Below are 7390 nucleotides of genomic sequence, written 5' to 3' on the forward strand. Positions count from 1 at the left end.
TTTGGGTGTATTTCTGTAATCTTTTGGTTGTATTTCTGAAATCTATTGGGTGTATTAAATATTTTATTTGCTGTTTCACAAATGTTGCAAAACACAGAAATCATCCAGATGGGGAATTCTTACAGCCTAAAACAAAAAAGCCATTTAGGGTCGAAGACTACCCAATGTTTATACCCTTTTTGGACCTCAAAAAAATAGCATCACATCCATATGTAAGTTTTCGTTTCTAAAACTTCTTATCACAATTCTTTGCTTATGTACCAATTAAACTAAAACACTGTTCAATGTGAACATGCTTCAGATTTTTGCACCTGTTTGCAATTCAGAGCATTGGTGGATATGGGTGGCTGATGTAAGAAAGAGAAAATTTTATATACTTGACCCGTATCATAAGACGTGTCCCTCCGAAGCCAGAATGAAGCTAAATAAATTCGTTGTAAGTTGTTTCTGTATTTTGTATTTTAATATTTTAGTGTATTTCTGTTCAAAATAAAGTATAGTTTGTGCTCCTTTGGGTGTATTCCTTTATTAAATTTATTCTTATGTTTTGCTTTGTTTTTTGTTTTTAGGGATATGTAATTTCGAGAATGAGTGTATATGCTAGGGGCACCTCTCAGAAAAAAGGATAATGAAATTGAACCACCATACATTAACATCTCAGGCCAAAAAATAAGGTATAAATCTTTCACTATGAAAATTAATCTTTCCTATATTAATTTTCTAATTTATTTTTTGTTTTTCAGCTATGATTGTGCTATTTATGTAATGAAATAGCTTGAAATAATTCAGCCTGAAAATATTAAAAGGGGAAAGTATGACTAGGACAATTAGACTTAGGTAATTGTGTTTAAAACTATATAACTCTCTATTACTTTACTAAATTAACATAGTTGATTAAAAAGAATATTCTTTTAACCTATAGAAGGAGGTGGACCACTTTAGAGTAGAATTTGCCACCCGAATTCTATTCCATGAAATGAATCGAGACATAGCTGAAGCCATTAGGGGAATTGATGCAGTAAGATTGTCTAAGCCATCCTCACTGTTGTTGAGTCCATATTGTCAGATAGATTCATATGATATTGACAGTGATTAATCTAACTGTTATGTATTCTTGGAATTGTTTGAACGCTTGTTGTAAAATTTTGCGAATATAATCCATTTGTATTATAAATTTTTTTCCATAATTAAACTGTCTCTGATGTATTCAAAAAGCTCTATATTACAGGTTCTAAAAAATGAAGGAAAACAACCCCAAACCTACAATACACCCAAAAAATTGAATTTTACACCCAAATAATTTCAATATACACCCAAAATTCTATCCCCTAATGTTGGATCCCTAAAACCCTAACCATAAACCCTAAACCCTAAACCCTAAAACCCTAAACCCTAAACCCTAAAACTCTAAACCCTAAAACTATAAACCTTATATCCTAAACCCTAAAACCCTAAAACCTAAACCCTAAAATCCTAAACCCTAAACCCTAAATCCCTAAAAGTCTAAACCCTAAACCTTAAACCATGAAAACTAAACAAAACACTAATTTCTAACATAAATAGTAGCATCTCACAAAATATTAAGAAATTGATTTTTACTCCCCAAAAAATTGAATTTTACACCCAAATAATTTCACTATACACCCAAAATTCTATCCACTGATGCTGGATCTCTAAAACCCTAAAATGCTAAACCCTAAATCCTAAGCCCTAAATCTTAAAACTCTAAACCCTAAACCTTAAAACCTAAACTCTGAAACCCTAAACCTAAAACCCTAAACCCTAAAACCCTAAAACTTTAAACCCTAAAACCTAAACCCTAAACCCTAAACACTAAATCCTAAAACCTAAAACTCTAAATCCTAAACCTTAACCATAAACCCTAAAACTAAACAAAACACTAATTTCTAACATAAACAGCAGCATCTCAAAAAATATTAAAAAATTGATTTTTACACCCAAAAATTGAATTTTACACCCAGATAATTTCACTATACGCACAAAATTCTATCCCCTGATGCTGGATCCCTAAAACCCTAAAACTCTAAACCCTAAACCCTAAAACCCTAAACCATAAAACCCTAAAACTCTAAACCATAAACCCTAAACTCTAAACCCCTAAACCCTAAACCCTAAAACCCTAAACCCTAAAACCTAAACACTAAAACCATAAAAACTTAAACAAAACAATAATTTCTAACATTAAACAGCAGAATCTGAAAAATATAAAAGTAAAATGTCAAACACAAGAAAATTCAGAAATACACCCAAAAAACTGAGCGTTACACCAATATCATGTTACTATACACCCAAAAAACTATACCCTGCTGCTGGTTCCCTGAACTGATAATTCATAACATGTCTGTGATATTGGCTGGAATTTGGTTGTACCACTAATGCAGCATCAAAAAGGTTTAATTGGAAATAATAAACTCACATATTAGCAAAACTGCTAACAAAAAAATTAAATTCAATCACCACCTATTTAAAGAACATCACTTTTACCTCGTTTAGAGCTTTCGTTTTCTTCTTCTTTGAGGCATTTGCAATCTGTTTGTCCAACTTTGAACCTAGCCTATTTTTTGGACGTCCTCTTGCTCGAACCCTTAGAGGGCTTTGAAGCTCATTAACGAATTCCAAGTTGGCATCTTTGTCAGATAACGAACACGTCCCCTTCCTTTTGGCTTTCAGTTCTTCCATCTCAACCATGACGTTATCGTAGGCACGGTGTAGAATGGCAGTCAGCTACTCAGATTCTGATGCAAATTTGCATATATTTTGCGAACGAAACACTAATTCGTCAAACATCTTACTTCTTAGCTCCAACAGTGGCTCGTCGTGGCTACTCTTGATGTGTGTGTGTTACCTCTTTACCTTCTTGCTCCATCATTCCAATATGTATCTCGGTGACACTTGGCTTACTCGTTCAAAGCTTAACATGCTTAGGGCGTGCACGTGATGACACAATATCCCTCTTGACTCGAATAATAAGCACTGGCATTTTACTTGGGCTGCAACTGAGTTGTAGTAACTGCAAACTTGTTGAATATTGAGCTGGAAACTTGTTCTCCTACTTCGTATACTGAATATCCTAGAGCGGAGTTCGTTAATCTTGTGATGCAATTCACCTTCCCTCTGAATTGTGCTTGGACTTCTCTAAACGTTTGGTGAGTGTACACATGTTGAAACTAAACTTCTATGGAGGATTTTGTTGCACACGGTATGACGGTGTGAAAATCTGCAGCATCGGATTCTCTCTCTCTTTGCTCCCTACTTCCGAGGTAATTATCGTATTGTTTGACAAATTGGATAAGTGAACTGTTCTGGGTAATGAACTTGTTAAAAAATGAATGCATGCTTGATAAACCACTATTTTATGATAAATCTTGTGCTTAAATTGAATAATTTTATCAACTCTTCACCAACTTATTCATATGAATTCGCATGGTTTTGCAATTCATTCCTTATGATATGACATATGAGAAAACATGCTTCTTATGCTTTAAAATAATCAAATTTAATTATCTTTTATTACCATTCGATGCCGTGATTTTTGTGTTGAGTACTTTCAGGTTTTATAGGGCAGGAATGACTTAAAGGATGGAAAGGAAACATACAAAATGGAAGGAAAGCACAAATTGAAGTTTTGGAGAAACTGGCAGTGACGTGTCCGCATGGACAACGCGAACGTGTGCTTAGCGCAAAAGAGAATCGACGCGAGCGCATAGATGACGCGAACGCGTGACTTGCGAAACACAACTAACGCCGATGCATGACTGATGCAACCGCGTGGAAAAGCAACACTCCAGATGACGCGACCGCGTGACGTGCGCGATTTACAGAATTTGCAGAAGTCAGCCCCAGCGACTTCTGGGCCCTTTTTGGCCCAGATCCAAGCCCAAAAAACACAGATTAAAGGGTTATAAATGGAGGAATCCATCCATTCATGATATACCGGATACTTTATACAACATACATTCATACATAGTTTTAGGATTTAGATGTAGTTTTTAGAGAGAGATGTTCTCTCCTCTCTCTTAAGAATTATGATTAGGATTTAGAATTTTTATCATGTTTAGACTACTTCTCTTCATCAAAGGTTCAATGTTCTTTTTATTTATTTTCTCTTTTATTTGCTTATGGACCATTCATGTTATGATTTTCTTAATTAATATAATTTGAGGTATTTCAGACTCATGATTACTTTTCCCTATTTATAATTTAGATTTTTTACTATTGGCTTTGGTTGATTAATTGGTGACTCTTGAGTTGTCAAACTCATCGTGATTGATAATTGTTATTCTTGCTGATTAATTAAGATTCCTATAACTCTAGTCTTTCCTTAAGGAGTTGACTAGGACTTTAGGTGTTAAATTAATTTGTCCACTTAACTGACCTTCATAGTTAGAGGTTGACTTAGTGGGAGCAAAAGTATAATTCTCATCATCATTGATAAGGATAACTAGGATAGGACTTCCAGTTTTCATACCTTGCCAAGAGATTTCTTTGTCATTAATTTATTAATTTCTGTAATTCATTTCTCCTGTTCAAAACCTTTTCAAACCCAAACACTGTTTTCCATAACCAATAATAAAACACATCTCCCTGTAATTCCTTGAGAAGATGACCCGAGGTTTGAATACTTCGTTTTATAAATTTTATTGGGTTTGTTACTTGTGACAACCAAACGTTTGTATGAAAGGATTTTCTGTTGGTTTAGAAGCTATACTTACGACGCGATTATATTTTTATATTTCTTTACCAATAGGAAATCCGTTCGTCAAAATGGCGCCGTTGCCGGGGAATTGCAAACGTGTGCCTTATTATTGGTTATTGTAAATATTTTTCTTTTACTTGTTTATTTGTTTTTGTTTTCCCTTCTTCTTTCTGATAGCTACTATGAATTATCACCCCTCTCGCTTTGAGTTTGGTTCTAATTTTATTGAAAGGAATGGAAGCTATAACAGGAATATGCATCACGGTCTAAGTAATCAAAGATGGATGGAGCTAAGAGGGTATGATCAACCCTTGAGGCAACAACACCTTCCAAGATATCATGGACAGAGACCACTCCACAATGCATACCAAACTGATAGATATGGTGGACCCCCTTGTAATTACCAACAAGCCCAACCCTATGCTCAGAGACTATCCTCTCAACATAGCTTCGAACCACCATACTCATAAGCTTCTTTTCGCCATTCGCCACCGTATGATCCTTATCCGCCCCAACGCCAATCCAATTACTCCAAGAACCACCACTCCCCTATGCACCATGTCCATATCCATCAAGCCAAGAATTACAGGTTCGCTTCAAAGAATCAGTAGACCAATTTCATGCAACCCTTCATCAACTGGAGCAAGTAATAAATCAATTATCTTTTAGACGTTCAGACACTCAACAAACTCCCATGGCTTCATGTGGAGAATCTAATGAAGAACGTAGCATGAAGGAGACACTAGAAACTCCAGTGGACATTATAGAGCATAACTTCATACTAGAACAAGTAGAGGAAGCTGTCATTCTAGAAGAAGAAGAGTTGGTTGAAGATTTAGGAGATGCTGAACCTCCACGAGAACCCAGAGTTATGGAAGACTCCGTCAAGGATGTTACAATTGACGCTAAGGAGGATATTGCACATCCTCCAATGCAGGTATCTTATGAAGAACTAGACGGAATAACCCAAGACATAAGTTTCCTTGATGACGATAATCACAAGTCAAGTTCTCTTGGTAATGAACTTGCATCCGCAAGTGAATTCTTTGAGATAGAAGAATCTTCCCCAAGTGAATACGAAGATGATGCAGAGCTAGACTTTTCTCAACCTCCTAATTATGACTCAAGTGATGAGGAAAATATCGGAGACTTTGATCAAGACATGGTCGAAATTGAAGAAGCTTGCAAAGAAGTGGAGGAATTCACTGAAAACCACAAGGGAGTAGAGCTTGTAGAACCACTGGAACCACCTATCCCAAGGCCATTACCACCCAATACAAACTTCAAGTGGGTAAAATCCTTAACTTTCATCTTTACTTTTCCACTTGAATATGGTTTACTTGAGACAGATGGCCAGCTTAGAGCTCTCTGCAGCTTTAAGAGCAAAAGGGAAATGACTCGCACTCAAAGTTGGTATGCAAGATTCAATGAGGTTTCACACTTTAATCTGAGGTGCAAGGATTGGTGTCAAGTTCAATTGAAAGGATCTCAGAAGCTGTTTGGTCACTGCAGTGAGAACTCAGATTGCTCATCACCCGGCTAGAAAAATGCAAATCAAGACGAAAAAAGGTGTTAAAGTAGAGTTTGGGATCCTGGAATCTATTCCGACATTCAACACCCCGGGAGCCTGGAAACCTGTTTGAAACAGCTCAAAAGTTTTACGTACCTTATTTAGGACCCCGGAGAATGCTGGTATTCCAAACACTGGTGGAGATTTCTGGACGAATTCAAGCACAAGCCACCATAGCAAGAAGCTTATCAAATGTCCAACTTAAGGACTTTAACTAAAAGTGCTAGGTGGGAGACAACCCACCATGGTATGATCGTTCCTTCTTCATTTTACTCTGTTTTTGAATTTTGTTTGAACCTGGAATTTTCGCATGACATTCATTGCATTTTGCATCATGCATACTGCATAAAAGAGAGAGAGAGAGAGAGAGAGAGAGAGAGAGAGAGCACGCGACGCGACAACGTCGTTGACGCGTCCGCGTTACAAGTGCATTGGGAAGAAAAGGAAAGTGAACAGAAAGTCACGCAAAAGCATGGATGGAGGCGTGCCTTTGGCACAAATTGTTCCACACAACCACGTGCCCCACGCGCTCGCGTCAGTTGTGAAAAATGCCTCCCACGCGTCCGTGTCACTCACGCGAATGCGTGATCTGGATATTGGCGTAAAGATCCAACGCCCAGAAATTTGGGCTGGAATCGTGCGGCTGGTGTGCGTTTAGCACAAACCGACCACGCGTGCGCGTCCCTGACGCGAACGAGTCACTGCACAACACCCATCCCACGTGAAAGCGTGAGCGACGCGATCGCGTTGCGTAGATATTATGGCTCCCTAAATGGAGACAGAGAGTTGCGCTGAAACGACGCTGGAAGCGTACGTCTAGCACAAATTTCAGCGACGCGGTCGCGTTCCTCACGCGTCCGCGTCACCCATCTTTTACCCAACCCACGCGATTGCGTCGACCATATATCCGCGTCAAACCTATTTCACCCTGGTCATGAAATCGCGCGCCCCATGCGTTCGCGTGAATCTAAATTCACTAATCCCAAGTCACGCGAAACCCTAACCCGTCGCGTCCCCCAAACCCTAACCCTCCCTCTTCCTCTCTTCTCTGCAACTCCACACCTCCTACACCAACGCACCCAACCACTAGCTCCGACCACCGA

This window comes from Arachis duranensis, chromosome 2 (assembly GCF_000817695.3).
Source record: "Arachis duranensis cultivar V14167 chromosome 2, aradu.V14167.gnm2.J7QH, whole genome shotgun sequence".
Lineage (NCBI taxonomy): Eukaryota > Viridiplantae > Streptophyta > Magnoliopsida > Fabales > Fabaceae > Arachis > Arachis duranensis.